The 22,869-nt window shown below is 36.6% G+C and overlaps 1 long non-coding RNA gene across 1 annotated transcript; it reads right to left on the bottom strand.

Moving 5' to 3' along the window:
* Positions 1–296: 296 nt before the first annotated feature.
* On the bottom strand, positions 297–12,536 carry LOC136843906 (uncharacterized). The gene is made up of 3 exons (XR_010854723.1): positions 12,254–12,536; positions 2,766–3,089; positions 297–2,215 (listed from the first exon to the last, which is right to left on the bottom strand). It is a non-coding gene; the product is annotated as an uncharacterized lncRNA (long non-coding RNA).
* Positions 12,537–22,869: the final 10,333 nt, after the last annotated feature.

The following is a 22,869-nucleotide window of genomic DNA, read 5'->3' as shown; positions in this document are numbered from 1 at the left end:
AGTTTCAGAAGTCTCTGTAAGAATTTTCAATCAAAATAAATATTTTATATATTTTCCATATCAGTCTGGTTCCAGAAACGGAGATTTGTCCCATAACAAAAATCCTGGTCAGCATTTTTTTGTGGCAATATCTGTCTGTAGGAACTTTAGTAGCAAATGGGATGTCGCAATTTAAAGAATACAAACAAACAAAACGGGCTATTTAAGAAAAAGTCATCAACGATATTACTTCCCCTTTGGCAATACAAATAGAAAAATTCCCACGCTGACATTTATTTATTGAAAAAAACTCAATGAAAGCTCTAGTACATCTTTCTTAATAATATTCGGATCAGTCTACCCAAAAGTGCGACTAGGGACCTATAAAAATACATGAATAGGAGCTTAAGCCTCTACATCTTTTGTCTTTAAGGAAATGAATGACTCACTTTTTCAGAAATGTGTCATTCAGAATGATTGTCTGGATATTCAGGCATATTCGACTCTTTCACTGGGTAGGAGTCCACACGCATACACTGACGGACTTTGATTTTTGCCTCTTTCATTGATTCTAATCTCAAAACACCGATGAACTTGTTATTTGATTCTTTCCCTGACTGGAAGCATCATACGAACGGATTCGACATTATTCCATCGCTGATTGGATGCCTCCAAGCACTGACGGTCTATAGTCTCGATATTTGATTCTTTCTGACTAAAAACCTCTAAAATTGACGGTCTCGAGTCGCGATATCTGAATCTTTTGCTGATTGGAAGCCTCAGATCGTCAGCTGTTTTGATATTTGATTCATTTCCTGACTGGAGGCCTCAGACCACTAACTGTGTTCATATTTTATTATTCCTTCGACTGGAAGCCTCGAAATCACTAGAGATCAACGTCGCTTGGTCCTCTCTCAGAATGGAAGCCTGAAACCACTGAAGAAGGATTCATACAGGAGGATTCTTCAGAGAGTTTTGGTCCTGAAACCACTGGAGAAGGATTCATACAGGAGGATTCTTCATAGAGTTTTGGTCCTGAAACCGCTGAAGAAGTATTCATGCAGGAGGATTCCTCAAAGAGTTTTGGTCCTGAAACCACTGAAGAAGGATTCATGCAGGAGGATTCTTCAAAGAGTTTTGGTCCTGAAACCACTGAAGAAGGATTCATGCAGGAGGATTCTTCAAAGAGTGTTGGTCCTGAAACCACTGAAGAAGGATTCATGCAGGAGGATTCTTCAAAGAGTTTTGGTCCTGAAACCACTGAAGAAGGATTCATGCAGGAGGATTCTTCATAGAGTTTTGGTCCTGAAACCACTGAAGAAGGATTCATGCAGGAGGATTCTTCAAAGAGTTTTGTTCCTGAAACCACTAAAGAAGGATTCATGCAGGAGGATTCTTCAAAGAGTGTTGGTCCTGAAACCACTGAAGAAGGATTCATGCAGGAGGATTCTTCAAAGAGTTTTGTTCCTGAAACCACTGAAGAACGATTCATGCAGGATTCTTCATAGAATTTTGGTCCTGAAACCACTGAGGAAGGATTCATGCAGGAGGATTCTTCAGAGAGTTTTGTTCCTGAAACCGCTGAAGAAGGATTCATACTGGAGGAATTTTCAGAGTTTTGGTCCTGAAACCACTGAAGAAGGATTCATGCATGAGGGTTCTTCAAAGAGTTTTGTTCCTGAAACCACTGAAGAACGATTCATACTGGAGGATTCTTCAGAATTTTGGTCCTGAAACCACTGAAGAAGGATTCATGCAGGAGGATTCTTCAGAGAGTTTTGTTCCTAAAACCACTGAAGAAGGATTCATGCAGGAGGATTCTTCAGAGAGTTTTGTTCCTGAAACCGCTGAAGAAGGATTCATACTGGAGGAATTTTCAGAGTTTTGGTCCTGAAACCACTGAAGAAGGATTCATGCATGAGGGTTCTTCAAAGAGTTTTGGTCCTGAAACCACTGAAGAAGGATTCATACAGGAGGATTCTTCAGAGAGTTTTGTTCCTGAAACCACTGAAGAAGGATTCATACTGGAGGAATTTTCAGAGTTTTGGTCCTGAAACCACTGAAGAAGGATTCATGCATGAGGATTCTTCAAAGAGTTTTGTCCTGAAACCACTGAAGTAGGATTCATACAGGAGGATTCTTCAGAGAGTTTTGGTGGTTCTGGTCAAGGACGTCGTCCTTGGCGATAGAGCAGGAATCCTCCTCGAGGGAATTATCTCCGTCGTCAAACCCAAACCTAGGAAAATATGAGAATATGAAAAAATTTATATAAAACAAGAAAAAACCTATGGAAACGTTGCTACAATGAAGGTTTTGAGACAAGAAATGATTATCGTGATCTGAAAATACTTTTGGCCCTCATCTGTATTGCCAAAAGAATGATCTCGACTGGGATCCGAGCCTTTGCATTTCTTAGATGAACTACAAATATGTATAGGCCTAAACGTAAGGACATATGGCTGTTAGTTAAAAAGAATTAAGCTAAAAGAACTCGCTAGAATGCAATTCAATACCCTCGTCTCTGAGACTTCATTTAGAAATGCTTGTGCAAATTGAAATCATAGGCCTGCAGTGAAAATGAATAAGCTGATTTTCCAAAGTAAAAACTGTGTATTGGAACAGTCTATTTTGCTCTCAACTTACTACAGATACCAGACGAGGAAATCTGGAACCACTTGAAGCATGTGACATTGTATTACCTTACATCTTTATATGCAAAATATTACTAAAAAAAATATAGATTAAAAGCATGCAGCACTTCGAGAACCAAATTCTAAAACACTTACTTCCAAGTGACCCCGATGCTCAGGAAGACCATGACGAACCCCATGGCTATAAGGCTACACGCCAGGGGCATCGAAGGGGTGTGCAGTGGGTACGTCCCACTCATGGGCCGAATGAGGATCACGTGATAGAAAACGGAACCCATAGTGATCATGAGGATGCCCACGACGAAAGTGAACAGAATGCAGTAACCCCGCGAGGTAGGGGCTGTGTGGTAGGTGAAGAGCCCCTTGTATCTTGCCCGGGTCTGAAGGGCATTCACGCCATGCCCTTCGCTCGATGAATGGCTCCTAGGGGGCATCGTCGATGGAAGGCATTGTGCAGGGCTGCAAGGGAGAATTTCGGATATTATGTCAGAGTAAAAATCCTCAGTAAGCGAGTGAATTGGGAAACGCCAGTCGCGATCTCTCTCTCTCTCTCTCTCTCTCTCTCTCTCTCTCTCTCTCTCTCTCTCTCTCATATAGTGATACAAGTGAAATACATTTTATTACCGGTGGTACATTTGTTTTTGCATTTTATAAAAACTTTTGAGCAGAACTGATATTCATTCATTTTGCCTGGTCTTCCCAAAAATTCCGCGCTAAAATAACTGAATAAAATGTCGGAGAGTGTCGCAAATAATAGTGGTGAAATTTTTAGAAAAACTAACTCGCAGGTCCTTTTAAACAATTAGGAAGAATTTTATTATGTTACCGTTTACTAAAAGGCCAGAGAAACTTCGTAATTGTTTCTTTTAATGTTCCAAACTAGCACACAGTGTTCCACGCATACACCTTTAATTTTATGTGTCTGTATATATATATATATATATATATATATATATATATATATATATATATATATATATATATATATATATATATATATATATATATATATATATATATATATATATATATATATATAATTTATATGTATATATATATATATATACTGTATGTATAACATATATACATATATATAAAATGTTTCCCTTGTCTTTCAGATAATCATATTTCATGTCAAGGTAGCTTACAAATTATTATTTAGATAATCATATTTTATGGCAAGGTAGATCACAAATTATTTTTTAGATAATCATATTTCACATCAAGGTAGATCACGAATTATTTTTTAGATAATCATATTTTACGTTAGAGGAGATTACAAATTATTCTTTAGATAATCATATTTTATGTCAAGATAGATAATAATCTTCACATTCAAACATCCAACAAGCACTAGTGGGTCCAGAAGAATTTGAAGGCAGGGGGCACCAATTTTCATGTATATATATATACATATATATATATATATATATATATATATATATATATATATATATATATATATATATATATATATATATATATATATATATATATATATATATATTTCTAAAATAGATTTTTATGTTTTCCCATTTGTATATTTCTCATTTATGTTGTTATCTAAATCTTCAGTATTGTTGTTTTGTCATTATTTTTCATGGGGGGGGGGGCCACATGCCCAGGTGGCCCCCTCCCGGATCCGCCGCTAGTGCCAACAAGTGAAAATCGTTATTAGTATTATATTAAAAACGGTCAGTTCTCTGTAGCTCAACAATTCATTTTATCGAGCGTCACAATCCTCAATAAAAATCTGGATCAGATCAAAATAGCCTTTTCGTTTAGAGAATCGACTTAACAATAAGAAAAAAGGGCGAAATATTAACTCTAATGTCAAAAACGAGTAATAAATTGTCAATAATATGTCAGGATTCTTGAATAGGTAAAATTCACCATCTACGAAATATGGCGCGATCACTATTTTACTTTCCCTTCTTGTGATTTAATTACGTTTTAGTTTTCTGTAAAAGAAAACTGTTGTACCGGCTTTATCTGTCCGTCCGCACTTTATTCTGTCCGCACTTTTTTTCTGTCCGCACTTTTTTTAGTCTGCAGTTTTTCTGTCTGCACTTTTTCTGTCCACCCTCAGATCTTAACAACTACTAAGCCTAGAGGGCTGCAAATTGGTATATTGATCATCCACCCTCCAATCATCAAACATACCAAATTGCAGCCCTCTAGCCTCAGTAGTTTTTAATTCATTTAAGGTTAAAGTTAGCCATAATCGTGCCTCTGGAAACGATACAGGATAGGCCACCACCTGGCAGTGGTTACTGTTTCATGGGCCGCGGCTCATACAAAATTATACCGAGACCACCGAAAGATAGATCTATTTTCGGTGGCCTTGATTACACGCAGTAGCGGCTGTACAGAAAACTCGATTGCGCCGAAGAAACTTCACCGCGTTTTTCACTTGTTTAATGATTCCTTTGCATATCTCGCAGGAAGACCGTTCCGAGAATTGCTTCTCTTCCTCCTCCTCCTCCTCCTCCTCCTCCTCCTCCTCCTCCTCCTCCTCCTCCTCCTCCTCCTCCTCCTCCCCTTTCCTTCTTCTTCCTCCTCAAATTCTCTTGGGAAGGAAATCTTCCTCGGAACCCGTGATGACTCGCCGTGTCGCCATTGTCGTGCGAAGTTTAATATCTCGTTCGAGATTCGACTGGAAGAGCCGAACTTATTTACGTGTTAACTCGGCTTTTGTCGGAATGTAAATATACCGAGATGTTCTGCTGAAAGAAGGAAGGAATTTCTCATAAAGTCTGAGACCAAACTTGTACGTAAGGGAAGTCTCGACACAAGCACGCCGGATGTTGTAAGATGACTTTTATTGGACCCGGCGACGTTCGGTCGGAATTGCCAAATTGCCGTTCGATGAACGTGAAATGCATATTCTGTTCATGAATATTGAACTCTGACTGTGAACAGGAATGCAGTTTATTAACTGCGCGTCATTTCCAGGCGAGATTAACCGTGGTTAATTTCTTGGCGCAAAAGACTGAGCAACAACGTAAAGATCTTTTGATAGTGTTTCAGGAACCTTACCGTACCTAGAGTACAAAAAAAAGGAACATAAACGCTGTTTATTATAAATCAAATTCAAATTTTTTAAGACGTATAACAAGGAAAAATGGCAGGTAATTAGCCTCGCATCAAAATTTAGTCAGAACTGGATGAGACTGTTAATGACAAAATTGGTAAATTCTGCAATTACCCGATACCAGAATCGCGATTGAAGACTAATTTACCGAACTATTTTTTTTATAGTAAGTAAAAGAAAGGGAGTTTACTTATGTTATTAACTTATGTAAAAAATTTACCAAAATAGTAAAATAAAAAAGGTAGTTTACGTATGTTATTAACTTGTGTAGTTTACTTATGTTATTAACTTGGGTTATTAACTTATGTAAAAATTTACCAAAATAGTTTTGCCAAAATAGTAAGATAAAGAAAGGTAGATTACTTAATGTTATTAAATTATGTAAAATTTTACCAAAATAGTAAAACAAAGAAAGGTAGTTCCCTAATGCTATTAACTTATGTAAAAATTTACCAAAACAGTAAGTTAAAGAAATTTGTTTGCTTGTGTTATTAACTTGTGTAAAAAAATTTACCAAAATAGTAAGACAAAGAAAGCCAGTTTACTTATTAAATCAAGTAAGATTTTACAAAATAGTAAGAAAAAGAAATTAGTTTACTCATTAACTTATGTAAAAATTTACCAAAACATCAAGATAAAGAAAGGCAGTCTACTTATGTTATTAACTTATGTAAAAAATAACCAAAATAGTAATGCAAAGAAAGTTTACTTATGTTATTAACTTATGTAAAAATTTACCCAAATAGTAAGGTAAAGAAATTAGTTTGTTAATGCTATTAACTTATGTAAAAATTTACCAAAACAGTAAGATAAAGAAAGGCAGTTTACTTATGTTATTAACTTACCTAAAAATTTACCAAAACAGTAAGATAGAGAAAGGCAGTTAACTTAAGTTACCAACTTTTGTAAAAAACAAGCATAAGGTAGATCAGAGCAATCCAGAACTTACGTAAACATTTTATAGGACTTTTCTATTTGAAAACTGATTTGTGCCGGGGGCCAGAAGCCCACAAAAAAAAAAAAAAGACTGAAATGTGAGCATTTGCCTTACGCCAGGTTTCCAGGCAAAAAGATCTCACAGAAAATGATGTTACGCCAGATAACATCGTATTTCTTTACAAGAGAGCCTGAGGGAAGGAGCTACCTCTGCTTTGGTATGGAGCGTTTTATTTTTAGAAAATGATTACATGTCACAATACGCCTCGGCTCGAGAGATAAAAGATTCACCGTTTCGTTCTTTAAAATTGTCGGGATATGCGAGTTCCACTGTGAAGGTTGATGTGCAATAACATTATATCTTTTATATAATACAGGCACTCATATATATATGTGTGTGTAGATATACATAATATACACACATACATATACATATATAAGTACATATATATGTGTATATATATATTATATACTTGTATATATAAGTGCATACTGTATATACACGTGTATATATATATATATATATATATATATATATATATATATATATATATATATATATATGTAAATATAAGTATATATATATATACATATAAATTATATATATATATATATATATATATATATATATATATATATTATACATCTGTTTATACTAAATATATACAGGTAATCCTAAAACGGTAAGATAGGTAAGGATGCAGGCACTTGCTTTGGTTAATCTAGGTAAAGTTACCTTAAGAAGATTCATCTATATAGTGCATATTCTTGCAGATGTAATCTAAATGTAATTCTCTGCACAGTTCACCACTTATGGCTTGCGGACAAATTACCCGTTTGAGGGAATCTAAATTCACTCGCTTTTAAAATGCAAGCAGATGGTAGGCCTACTGTACATGTCAAATTCTGTGTATATAGATAGGTATATAGATATTGATATATATATATATATATATATATATATGTGTGTGTGTGTGTGTGTGTGTGTAACAATTAAATCTAATTAAACGCTGGATATGTACACCACTCAAAGAAGCAACCAAACGCAACACTATGTCGCAAGAGCACTTGCAACCCCGACATCCGTTCTCGAGAAAGCATTTATTGTCATCATTGTAAGCTGCTGACATTTCATATCAACAACTCGCAGCGCAAACGTTTGACATCTGAACCGAACGTTTCCAAGAATCGCTCTAAGACCTTATGCATTTTTTTTTTTTTAAGAAATCGTAGTGGGTGTTCTTCCCATCCGCCGAGGGAAGTTTAATAACATCTTTAGAAAAGAAGACACGAGAGACGAAGGTTATTGACGTGTTAACCCAGATTTCATCTGAATGTCAACAGCTCGAGAGATCTTGAAGGAAAATTAAATGTTTCGTAAAGTTAGCTCAAGAGAGCAACCGCTGCAAGCCCAAGAGACGCTCTGATTCTTATTGAATGAATAAGAGAGTCAGTCAACATCGCCTTCAATTGAAACAAGTAAAAATTGCGCCGAAGCTTCTTCGGTGCAGTCGAGTTTTCCGTACAGCGTATAATGCTTATGAAACTCAGCCGCGGCCCGCGAAACTTTCAGCCACAGCCCGGTGGTGACCTGTGCTGTTGGCGCCTATATCAGTGCCAGATGCACGATCATGGCTAACTTTTACCTTAAATAAAGTAAATACTACTGAGGCTAGAGGGCTGCAATTTGGTGTGTTTGATGATTGGTGGGTTGATGATCAACATACCAATTTGCAGCCCTCTAGCCTCTGTAGTTTTTAAGATCTGAGGGCGGACAGAAAAAGTGCGGACGCACGATCATGTCTAACTTTAACCTTAAATAAAATAAAAACTACTGAGGCTAGAGGGCTGCAATTTGGTGTGTTTGATGATTGGTGGGTTGATGATCAATATACCAATTTGCAGCCCTCTAGCCTCAGTAGTTTTCAAGATCTGTGGACGGACAAACAAAGCCGGCACAATAGTTTTCCTTTACAGAAAACTAAAAGGGATGCAATATCTCTGCACTGTTATACAAACCTAACAAGAAAAACATCATGATAAATATGTTGAGACGGGGCTATCTGTCCGGCTCACGCTTATTTTCCATTTCTTGTTTTCAGTGTAATTAATTACTTTTACAGTTTTCGTGGACGCGATAAAACGATTGATTATGTACACACTTTCCCTCATTTATTCATAGCAGCCAATTTCTTTGGGAAATTGAGTTTGTGAACATAAATGTGTGATTAGGATAGCTTGCATTATGTTGAGTAATGCAAGTACACTCACGCTCACAGATATATAATATATATATATATATATATATATATATATATATATATATATATGTGTGTGTGTATATATGTATATATATATACACACACACACACACATATATATATATATATATATATATATATATATATATATATATATATATATATATATATATATATATATATATATATATATGTGCTATCAGGACAGCACTTACAGCATGTCCTGCTAGCCTATATATTCTGAATTTCTACCAATTTGTGTCAGTCCCCTGAAGATGGCTCGGTTAGCAATAAGCCGACACCGGTCAGGACCTACAACCGTGTTTAATTTCTTCCTTGTGACGTTTGACACGAACACACATATACATATAGACAAATATATACAAAAATAGATATACATATAGATACACATATACTGTATATACACATATATACATATACATATATATATATATATATATATATATATATATATATATATATATATATATATATATATATGTGTGTGTGTGTGTGTGTGTGTGTGTGTGCGTGTGTGTGTGTTCTCAGCAAGCCCATAGTAGTCAGGTCCGTTCATCAGTGACCTTTGTGAGTGTATTTTCTAACTTTTTTTTTTAACGCTAATGTCACTCCAGTTGGCGTTCGTCTCTTGTCAAATATATCTGCGAATTATCTTTCTTCCACGTTTGTTTATAGCAATTCTTTCACTGCAGATTTCATTCACCTCTTAAAAGAGGATGATGTAGTGTAGAATGGGAAAATAATGCTATTAGAAGTAATTCATCCCTTTCATAATATGCCATATAAATATTAGTATTATAAAATCATCGTGTTGTGTCCAGTCTTTCAAACATTCACCCAAGTTTCTATTTTTTTGTCTGAGAAAGTTATGTATTATGTATATATATATATATATATATATATATATATATATATATATATATATATTATATATATATATATATATATTATATATTATATATATATATACATATATACATATATATATAATATATTATATATATATATATATATATATATATATATATATATATATATATATATATATATATTATATATTTATGTATGTATAACTGAACCACGAAAATATGGAACGTGATGAATATATAAATAAAGACAAAATCCACGAAGGAAAGAGAAACACTGCAGTGCTGCGAGGCCTTTCGACTGTCGTCCTTTACTTAGCAGACTCAGTAAAGAACGACAGTCGAAAGGCCTCGCAGCACTCGTGTTTCTCTCTCCTTCGTGGATTTTTTTTTATATATATATATATATATATATATATATATATATATATATATATATATATATATATATATATATATATATTAACTAGGTTAACTTAATGTTTCCTATGTCGTGATAACGTATGCATGAGTCTTATCAATGTCATTTTTGATATGAAGAACAACTTACTGTATATATATAAAAGTAGGCAAAAGAAGAACATAAAAATGTATTCAAATATATGGGAAACAAATGACTGAGATCAAGTGTAAAAGTTTATGAATATATACAGAAGAAAGGTAAGCGTTTATAGAGCGAGATTTTACTTCACGCGTCCCCCAATGTCATCCAGATGAGCAGATCTTTTTATATGACAACTGGAAATTTAATCATTTGATTCCATCCGTACTTCAGCTAAGTTGTTGTTCTTTTAACAGACACCGAACTTTTTCATTTTTAGTTTTCTGTGAAAGAAGACTGTTGTGATGGCTGTGTCTGTCCGTCCGCACTTTTTCTGTCCGCCCTCAGATCTTAAAAACTACTGAGACCAGAGGGCTTAAAATTGGTACGTTGATCATCCACCCTCCAACCATCAAACATACCAACTTGCAGCCCCCTAGCCGCAGCAGTTTTTATTTTATTTAAGGTTAAAGTCAGCCATAATCGTGCGTCTGGCAACGGTATAGGATAGGCCACCGTCAGGCCGTGGTTAAAGTCTCATGGGCCGCGGCTCTTACAGAGTTGTACCGAGACCACCGAAAGATAGATCTATTTTCGGTGGCCTTGATTATACGCTGTCGCTGCTGTACAGAAAACTCGATTGCGCTGAAGAGACTTAGGCCCATTTTTTACTTGTTTTTCTATTTTTTTTTTATTTCCCGGAAAAGCATCGCAATCACCACCCAGAATTCTACTAAATGACGGGCACCATTTCTTCTGCCCGAGGCTTAAGATTAGGCCTACATGAGCAGAGGGAGAATCCAGGTCTACGTAGGCCTAAGGAACAGTGACCCCCACTAAAAGAAAATACATACCTTTAAAATCGATTGCAGCTTTTAAAGGAATGTATGAAAAATTTTCTTTGTATTTGGTTATTCATCGCAGACACATCCAGTGAGTGAATAGGTTCTATATTAGCTTTTAAATATAAATGTAAACTTATAAGACGTTTTCATTCCATTAAGAACTCCTGCCTCATATCCACAGTTTACAGGAAGGACAAATGCATACAGATTGGGTTTTAAGATTATCTCTCATTAACTGTAGGAACTGTTTGAGGATATATGATTGTAATGTTAACCATTAAATTAGCAAATATATGTGTATATATATCTATATATATATATATATATATATATATATATGTGTGTGTATGTATGTATATTATACATATCTAAATTTATATGTAGACATACGTGTATGTATATATATATATATATATATATATATATATATATATATATATATATACCTATTATTTACATATGTATATACGTATTCATATACGTATATACATATATATGTGTATATATATGTATATATATATATATGTGTGTGTGCATTCAAAAGTGTGAGTTTATTCACTCTTGTGTAAAGATCTTCAACTTACATGAAATCTGAACATTTTCCAAAGGTTTTAAAACCCTTCTGAAAAATATTCAATATTAATCCCTTCAGATGAATGATTAATAATTTTTCTGACAAGGCGTGAAGGTGAAAATATCCTCTCATTATGTTGATTCAGACAGCAGAACTGCTATATTTCTAAATTTAAACAAAAATTACTATGGTCTCAATCTCTAGTACAATATATTACACACTTTTCTTGATTTTTTTATGTGTGTGTGTGTATAACGAAAACAGAATGCTCATGAGCGTATATATATATATATATATATATATATATATATATATATATATATATATATATATATATATATATATATATATGTGTGTGTGTGTGTGTGTGTGTGTGTGTATATATGTGTATATGTATAATGTATATATACAAACTGTTTTGTTGTTGTTTATGCAACTTACTAATGAGTACAATAACTGCATGCAACAAACCTTAACTATCCTACCTCTCCTGATAATAGCACTTTTTTTTTTTTGTCTTATTCACGGATCATGAAAGTACTGTACTCTTCTCATCAATTAATTATCAAACTATCACCGATATTTTCCAGAGACATGATCGACATCACCGTCATTTGAACGTCTTATCGTCAAAGCTATTGTGGAAAGTCTGACCAAATGACCGTACTGTCATTTCATCTAGTTATCTCAAAGACTGGAAGGACACATGGACGCCGACGGAGACATGGAACGGCGACACCTTCCCTCGCCACTGCCTACTTTGCGACTGGTAAGTTTTTGGTTCACGACCTGTCTAGCAGCTGCTGAGGCACTGTAGTGGAGTCTGTACAGTTGCCGGATGCCATTTCTTGCGTTTCCTGCGAACGTCTGGAAATTCTTTCGTCACTGGAATTAGGTTTATTATTTTGAGAGTTTGGAATATGTATTTGTTCACAATATATATATATATATATATATATATATATATATATATATATATATATATATATATATATATATACAATATTGTATATATATATATATATATATATATATACACACACACACGTTTGTGTGTATGTGTATTGTTGCAATGTAGTGATTAGAACACCAGCCAAGACCGAACTATTCTGAAGGCTTCTTTAAAAACCCACAGTGCCTCTACTGACCTAAAGCAGAGGAATATGTACTTGGTGAGTAGTTGGCTATGATGGAACTCATCCATGAAGAAATCAGCACAGGCGTATGTATCCTCATCTCCTAGACTTATGGCTGACTATAAACAGCATGCCGTGCAAGGTACGCTGACAACAGCCTCTACTCCATTAGAAATGCTAACTTGAGGAAGCAAAAACTACCCCCTGCCTGCCCCATAATGCAACTCGGAACGAATCCTATTGAAGGAAGACAACGAACAAAAACGCATCTGTCCATTAGTGCCTTTTGAAAACACGCGTCTTTGAAGAAGCAGCCTCTTCGTCCGAGGCCATTCCTTTGGCGACAAAGAAAAAAAGAGAGCTCACCGAAAGCTCACCGGCGGCTTATCTAATTACTGGAGAGGCTTCCCTTGTATGGTCACTGGCAGAACGGAAGACCAAAGGGAGACTGCAGCTGTCAAACAACGTCCTGTTGAAATGGAAGCGTGTTTCATTGAGAGACGCCAAGACAAAGGGCATTAAAATGAGAGTGTCTTCAGTGAGATAAAGGAGCTTACAGAGTAAAAAAATTTTTCAGCAGTAAGCCGTTTTCCTTGACGAAGAATGACCCGAGGAAAAAACCAATGCAATGGTTACTGCTACATTTGTAATATAATTTAAGCGTAGCATAACTGCTCCATACACTTGCCAGGAAGGCTCATTAGCATCGTTTCTAACCATCGGCACGTAATGCGCCAGTTACATTCAGCTTACATTCACACTCATTATGCTTACTCTCGAGTTCCTAAACAGCTCACCCCGTTCCCTTCTGCTACCATCCATTTCGACATTAATTGCTGTATATTCCCTTGTTTTATTAATTTTATCCTAATAACCGTACTCTTGCTACACACACGCACATTCACACACAATATATATATATATATATATATATATATATATATATATATATATATATATATATATATATATATATATAAAAGCATTAAGCTACAAACGTCTTTTAATATCCAACTCGCTCTCCCTCGGAAATAATATATTTTCGTATACGTTACCTGAAGGGGAATTTGTTTAGTTGATAACAAGTTCGTCGTCTCGTGGGCTCGAATCACGGAAGACAAGAACTCAGGACTCCCTGTATATGTATACATACGTGTGTGTATGTGTAGAGATTGAGAGAGAGAGATCCTGATACAAAAAAAAGACCAAGTCTTCCACAGTCCGTAAGATAGAGTGAATTGTAAATGGACTCCAGTCCTTTGGCGACCAAAGAAAGTCATCTCAAAGAGGAGATCTGTGTAGAACTCAGGGACCACAGATCTGACAAAAGCTTTGATGGCAGAGGGAGATGGACAGCAACAAATTTCTCTCTCTCCATCTCTCTGTCTTCTCATCTTTATACTTCGATGTACGAAAGACCAAACGACCCTTTGTTGAGTGATTGTTTTTCATAAATTAGTATTTCAGTGATTAGTTATGTATCGTGGAGCAGATATTAGTTTTGACATGGTTTCATAAGTAGTTGATTGTTTATGTGGAAGTTTTGCATAATGAAAATAAATAACAAGAATGTCCAGTTGTGGAATTTCCTTCCTGTAAGCTCCTCTGTCAGAAGAATCACAGGGTCTTAGGGGCACCAAAAGCTTAGTCAACCTTTTAACTCTTATTTTCAGAAAGTGTATATGTTTACGATGAAGTACAATCATATATGAGTTATGAATCGTACTTTAAACCCGTAAGGAGGTAGTGCCGTCAGTGCACCTCACGGGGTGCACTATAGGCATTACTAAAGGTTCTTTGCAGCGTCCTCACGGACCCTAGCTGCAACCCCTTTCGTTCTTTTTACTGTACCTCCATTCATATTATCTTTCTTCCGTCTTGCTATCCACCCCCTCCCAACAATTGTTTCATAGTGCATCTGCGAGGTTTTCCAACGCTGAATGACCTCATAGGTCCTAGCGCTTGGCCTTTGGCCTAAAGTCTATATTCCTTTCCATTCCATCCAGTTGTACTTGAAATCACAAAGTTAGCAAATGTGTCCATTGTAATGACCAAAATTCCCTCTTAACTTTTCGATTTCCCGACACTTTTTGGATACACTTGTCACCACAAAGCCTAAGATCCAAATAAAGAACCAAAATGAAGAAATTCTGACGCTAGTCGGTTCGGTTCCTACCAGGTGCATCCAGAATTTTTCATCTGGTTCTTCCTTTAAGATCTTAGGCTTTGTAGTGACGAGCATATTCTGAAAGTGTGAAGAAATCGAGAAGTTAGGATGGAATTGTAGTCATAATAATTACACACACACACTTATATACACATATATTTGGATAGATAGATAGATGTGTGGCCTCTGCCGATCAAAAGTGATCTCACCCCTGGGGCATCCTCGCCAACAGAGCGTCATCGAAATGGGGGGTTTATTTTTACCAGGGATGGGCCCTTCCCCATTCTCACCTCCATCAGCTAACCAAGATCCTAAGGCGTCTCTGCTTCCATGCAGAAGACACTTGGTTCCTTTGCAGAGTCCCGAAACCAGTCATTCCATTAAGCAATCACTCCTTGGCAGTAGGTGGAAAGCCTTCCAAATTGCACTCAGGAGAAATACAGCAAATACTTGAAGGTGTTCGCGATGTCTGAGCTCCTGCCACACTGCTCTCCTCAGAAGGTGGTGGTCACCAATCTGGAAAGGAAAACCCATTTCGCATATTTCGCAGTCATTCGTCTTACGGGTTTTTACGTCACGCCAGAGGTTGATACTGCAGTATATATGCGAAGTAGGCACACAAAAGCAGAAAAAAAACTGACATATGCAAGAGGCACTGAACTTAGCCCAAGCCTGCCACACTGCTCTGCTCAGAAGGTGGTGGTCACCAATCTGGAAAGGAAAACCCATTTCGCATATTTTGCAGTCATTCATCTTACGGGTTTTTACGCCACGCCAGAAGTTGATACTGCAGTATATATGCGAAGTAGGCACACAAAAGCAGAAAAAAAACTATCTGATATATGCAAAAGGCACTGAACTTACCCCAAGTCTGCCACACTGCTCTGCTCAGAAGGTGGTGGAAATTTATTTCTGGTGATAGAAATTCATTTCTCGCTATAATGTGGTTCGGATTCCACAATAAGCTGTAGGTCCCGTTGCTAAGTAACCAATTGGTTCTTAGCCACGTAAAATAAGTCTAATCCTTCGGGCCAGCCCTAGGAGAGCTGTTAATCAGCTCAGTGGTCTGGTAAAACTAAGCTATACTTACTTACTTTACCAATCTGGAAAGGAAAACCCATTTCGCATATTTTGAAGTCATTCGTCTTACGGGTTTTTATGCCACGCCAGAGGTTGATACTGCAGTATATATGCGAAGTAGGCACACAAAAGCAGAAAAAAAACTATCTGATATATGCAAAAGGCACTGAACTTACCCCAAGCCTGCCACACTGCTCTGCTCAGAAGGTGGTGGTCACCAATCTGGAAAGGAAAACCCATTTCGCATATTTTGCAGTCATTCGTCTTACGGGTTTTTACGCCATGCCAGAGGTTGATACTGCAGTATATATGCGAAGTAGGAACACAAAAGCAGAAAAAAAACTATCTGATATATGCAAAAGGCACTGAACTTACCCCAAGCCTGCCACACTGCTCTGCTCAGAAGGTGGTGGTCACCAATCTGGAAAGGAAAACCCATTTCGCATATTTTGCAGTCATTCGTCTTACGGGTTTTTACGCCACGCCAGAGGTTGATACTGCAGTATATATGCGAAGTAGGCACACAAAAGCAGAAAAAAAACTATCTGATATATGCAAAAGGCACTGAACTTACCCCAGGCCTGCCACACTGCTCTGCTCAAAAGGTGGTGGTCACCAATCTGGAAAGAAAAACCCATTTCGCATATTTTGCAGTCATTCGTCTTACGGGTTTTTTACGCCACGCCAGAGGTTGCCACTGCAGTATATATGCGAAGTAGGCACACAAAAACAGAAAAAAACTATTTGGAAGCCTCCGCTGCCATCTCCAGGAATGATTTCCCACACAGAACTCGTCCTTCTTGGGTCTCCTAAGCCGACATTGTCCTGGTTTCCTCTTCTGCAATTTAATCATGTCTTCGCTGAAAGCAGAGTCCTCTCCGCTCACCAGCTAAGCAATGCCACTGCTCTTGTGAAATTTCCTCTTCCAGAAGGTATCCACGAGTCTTTCTCTTCGTTTCGTTTGATCTGTTCTTAGTTAGCTTTCGATTTTTCTTCCAGTTCATTTCGTAGGTTCTCCATATCGCTAGACACAGCTATTCCTAGTTTTTTAATCTGACGTCTGACGCGTCTGGATTCTAGAGACATTTTCTTCTCCGCTGAGACTGCTCCTGTCTTCAGGAAGTCTTGTGGATTCCCTGGAATGTCAGTGACGTTTAGCAGATGATAGAGATTTGGAGTAATTCTTCACCACTTTTTGTAATTATAAATATGCGCATATATGTATAATTATACGTAGACAACTGAAGATCCATGAAAAGAAGGTGAATTCCTGGGCAAGCTTCGGGGACTCTGTGGAGACGGTGGAGCCAATCTGGTGAAAGGTCGCCGGAGGTCGACGCGATATGCATCAGTCACTCAGCTTGTTTTTACTTGTGTGTGTGTGTTTATATAGTGAATCGTTTTCTTTTTTCTCTTTTTTCTGGAAGAAGATTTCAAGGAAATATATCTTAATTAAGTTCAGTGCCTTTTGCCTATATCAAATAGTTTTTTTTTTTTTTGCTTTTGTGTGCCTACTTCGCATATACACGTATACTGCAGTGGCAACCTCTGGCGTGGCGTAAAAACCCGTAAGATGAATGACTGCAAAATATGCGAAATGGGTTTTCAGTCTTTATCAACAAAAAAAATATGCAGCGAAGGTGAGAGATTTTCCTCGGCGACCCTCCCGCCCCTCGCAACCATGACCACCTCACCTGTTAATTAATCACGCCCACCCCCAACCAGATTTACTATAAATACTTCCAGATCAGTCATCTTTAACAGGAAGATCTGTTTTTCCAGCAACACGGGTTGAGATGGTATTATGGTGGTCTGGTTCACTAAGGTGTCTCTATGCTTCCATGCAGAAGATACTTGGTTCCTTTGCAGAGTCCCGAAACCGGTCATTCCACTAAGAGCCTAATGACAATGTTTTTCATTTATCCTAGCTAAATCTGGACCTCCTTCCTCTTTTTAAAATTGAGGCAAGAGCCAGTAACAGACAAAAATTTCGAGTTAATATTTTTTTTCGAAAGACTAGCATTCTCTACCGAGCTATACAAACGTCATAGGACAAATCTAGCCAACATTGTAAAGCTATATAACAGAGTTTAAAGTAACAGGAGTATTGTTATATCTTAAAATCCCAGGGAGCATGTTTAACCCTCAACCCTCAATAAGTTAATGAAAAAAATATTTGATTTAAAGCACGGCCCATTAAAATGAATGAAACAACTACAATCGGAGTCAAATGGCAATAGAAATTCATCTAATTTTATATATATATATATATATATATATATATATATATATATATATATATATATATATATATATATGTAGAATCTACTGGTCACTTTTACCAGATACATATGTAATTGTAATAGCCACAATGCCCTCTTAACTTCTCCAATTCTTCGCGCTTTTTTGGATATGCTTGTCACTACAAAGCCGTAAGATCCAAACGCAAGAAATTGAAGTGTCTGTGATGCCCGGTCGCGGGTATGCTTCATATCCAATAAAGCGCGAAGAATTCGAGAAGTTAAGAGGGCATTGTGGCTATTACAATTACACACACACACACACACACACACACACACATATATATATATATATATATATATATATATATATATATATATATATATATATATATATATATATATATATATATACATACGCTGTATATATATACATATGTATGTATATATACACAGTATATGTATATATATTATATATATACATGTATATATGTCGAGGATATTGGTAAGTCCTAAATCTCTTCATAATTACCTACAAGACTTCCCAAAGGTTGATTACCCGTGGCTATCACACAAACATAGCCATCTTGATTTGCGCTCTCGTCTATAGCAAGACTTAGCTGCGCAGTTTTTTTTTCAGTTGCTCATGAACCTCTAGTGCGAGCAGATAGGAGCGAGTTATTGCAGTTAGATCGAATTTCCATTGTCATTAGACTGTGATTGTAGCTGATTCATTCATTTTAATCGGCCGTGCTTTATATCAAATATTTCTTTCATTATCTTAGTTGAGGGCTAAACATGCTCCCTGGGTTTTTAAGATATAATACTCTTATTACTTTAAGCTCTATTATATAGCCTTATAATGTTAATTAGATTTGTCCTAGGTAAAGAATGCTCTTCTTTCGAAAAAAAATATTAACTCGAAATTTTGTGTCTGTTGAAGGCTCTTGCCTAGATTTTAAAAAGGGGGAAGGAGGTCTGGAATTAGTTAGGATAAATGAAAAACATTGTCATTACGCTCTCAGTGGAATGACTGGTTTCAAAGGAACCCAGTGTCTTCTGCCTGGAAGCAGAGAGACGCCTTAGTGAATCAGACGACCGTAATACCATCCCAACTCGTGTTGCTGGAAAAACACATCTTCCTGTTAAAGATGAATGATCAGAGGGCTTTTATAGTAAGCCTGGTTGGGGAGTGGGCGTGATTAATTAACAGGTGAGGTGGTGGGCGGGGGAGGGGAGGCAGAATCTCTCACCTTTACTGCATATTTCATTAGTTGAGATTAGACTGATGTTCATGAGAGATTAGTTTCGCTAGGCTATGAACCCTGAGTTTTTTTTTTATAGCAATTATTCATTGGTGCCTTGAGACAGTTAGGAGTGAAATATGGTGCCTTAATGAAAATTAACAATATGCCGGCTGTTATAGTAACGAAATGAAAACCTAATGACTTTTAAAGAAAACATTGTATTTATGATGACTGTAGAAACCGGTCGGTTGGTCATCTTTGGCCAACATCTTGTTTGACTATTAAAGACTGTTTTAATCTGACAATTCCATTTATATTATTGTTCTTGCTTCTACAAAGCTGGAATAAGGGACAATACGATAATACGTTTCAGGAATGATTTTTGCCGTAAACAACCTCATTCACATGCTGTTTTTTTATGCTACGTCATACGCATTCAGTTATGATTAGAAGTTTACCCCGTAGGGGAATAGTGCCGTCAGTGCACCTCATGCAGTCACTGTAGGCATTATTTAAGGTTACTTGCAGCATCCCTTCGGAACCTAGCTGCAACCTCTTCCATTCCTTTTACTGTACCGCCGTTCATATTCTCTTTCTTCCATCTCACTTCCCACCCTCTCCTAACAATTGATTCACAGTGCAACTGCGAGGTTTTCCTCCTGTTACACCTTCCAAACCTCTTTCACTCTCAATTTCCATTTCAGCGCTGAATGACCTCACAGGTCACAGCGCTTGGCCTTTGGCCTAATTTCTATATTCCTATTCCAACGATTAGAATTTTAAACGCATGTTGTTATCAGTTTGTGATTTGGCATCAGTTTCATGCAACAAAAAATATGACTTGGAGATCACACTCTGTTGTGAAGAAATATCGATGTTCAGATTTGTTCTCTGTAGTAGATTCTATCATGGCTTACATCCTGACATTACTGGGACCAAATGGTGTATTACACGAAAATTGTCTGAGTTCATCTGAATACTTTGTTAGTTTTCTGTAAAAGAAAACTATTGTGCCAGCTTTGTCTGTCCGTCCGCCCTCAGATCTTAAAAACTACTGAGGCTAGAGGGCTGCAAATTGGTATGTTGATCATCCACCTTCCAGTCATCAGACATACCAAATTGCAGCCCTCTAGCCTTTGTAATTTTTATTTTATTTAAGGATAAAGTTAGCCATAATCGTGCTTCTGGCAGCGCTCTAGGTACCAACAACATAGGCCACCACCAGCCTTGGCTGAGTTTCACGGGCCGCGGCTAAGAGTTTTATGGGCCGTGGCTGAGGCCACCACCGGTCAGAAAACTTTATTGCGCCGAAGAAACTTCGGTGCATTTTTTACTTGTTTTTACTGATCTGAGATGGGGAGACTACTGCAGAATAAACTCGAAGAGATTAAACCTCAGCTTAACCTTGCGTTCCCTCAGACTAAATAGGTCAAGTATATACACGCGTCCGACTAAAATGTACCCGGAAGTAAAGCGTTTCTCGGACGCAAAGTCCACAAACAACCTCTGAGTGAATTTCGGTAAACGCACGGGCTAGTTTACATGGCCCGGGAAAGCGCCTAATGATATGCAAGCACAGTCGGCAGCGTGAGGTGCATTGCTAGATGACTGCTGTAGTTTCGTGCGATGGTGACAAATTTATTTCCTTGATTATTCCTTACGTGCATGTATTTATATATACGTATATATGTAGATGTGTATATATAATATATATATACATATGTGTATATATATATATATATATATTTTTATATATATATATATATATATATATATATATATATATATATATACGCATCTTTGTTACATACACCAAGATATTTTTGTCATTCACAAATTTCTTATCATATCCAATCCACTATACCTCGGGAATAAGTTACAACCGGGGGGGAATCATAACTAACGAGTGCTTCGTCACCAGTGGGATTCGAACTGCCGCCTGGTTGGGAAACAGCGGATATACAGTGACTTTGACCACTGAGCCATCAGAGAGGTTTATATATATATATACACATGTATATATATATATATGCAAGTATACATATACATATATATATTTATATATACATATATATATATGTATATATATATATTTATAACTCGCCATCCTATAATAAAATTACCCCCAATCAAACGACTAATTCCTAAACGTACCATTGGCCAAAAAATAAAAAAAGAATCCAGTTAACGTCCAAGAGATATTTCCATGATTACCAATCAAATACTTGCAACAGAAAAAAAAAGTCTCCGAACACGCAGGATAAACTGACTGATTAAACATTAATGAAAACTACCAATTAATGGGAATGAGTTTCATATCTCCTGATGGAAAATATGACTCCTCCATCCCCAAATTACGCGACTGAATTCCGACAGTTTATGCATAAATCGTCGAATATTATGTCCTATTTTTTTTGACGAGAGGAAAGTGGGAGTAATCAACTGCATTTCAGATTAAAGTTCATTTTTTTTTTTTAACTGACGATTCCAATTTTTGACACTTCGCACTTTTCACCGAAAGATGAGCTGGACATAATTTCATATCTAAAAAGGTAGAATCTTTGTGAAGAAATGTTTTATATTTACTTATTTTTATTAGTTTTCTGTAAAGGAAAACTTTTGTGCCGGCTTTGTCTGTCCGTCCGCACTTTATTCTGTCCGCACTTCTCTCTGTCCGGACTTTTCTGTCCGCCGTCAGATCTAAAAAACTACAGAGGCTAGAGGGCTGCAAACTGGTATGTTGATCATCCACCCTCCAATCATCAAACATACCAAATTGCAGCCCTCTAGCCTTAGTAGTTTTTATTTTATATAAGGTTAAATTTAGCCATAATCGTGCTTCTGGCAACGACATAGGAAAGGCCACCACCGGTCAGTGGTTAAAGTTGGATGGGCCGCAGCTCATACAGCATTATGCCGAGACCACCGAAAGACAGATCTATTTTCGGTGGCCTTGATTATAGATCGTAGCGGCTGTACAGAAAACTCGATTGCGCCGGAGAAATTTCGGCGCATTTTTAATTATTTGTTTTTAGAAAATAAATGTTATTTTTAATTTATCATTCAAAAAAAAGATAATTTTTACAGAATAAACGGATAAATATGATATATCTGATTACTTCCTTAGTCTAGGTCAGTGTTTCTTAACCCTTTCTGACCTCAGCACCCCCTGTAGTAAAGCTCCACAGTCCAGAACCCCTTTACATCTGGTTACTGGAATTATATATATAT

Source organism: Macrobrachium rosenbergii, chromosome 12, assembly GCF_040412425.1.
Source record: "Macrobrachium rosenbergii isolate ZJJX-2024 chromosome 12, ASM4041242v1, whole genome shotgun sequence".
NCBI classification, from domain to species: domain Eukaryota; kingdom Metazoa; phylum Arthropoda; class Malacostraca; order Decapoda; family Palaemonidae; genus Macrobrachium; species Macrobrachium rosenbergii.
The sequence above is the reverse complement of the archived record's forward strand: the minus strand, read 5'-3'. Positions and strand labels throughout refer to the sequence as shown.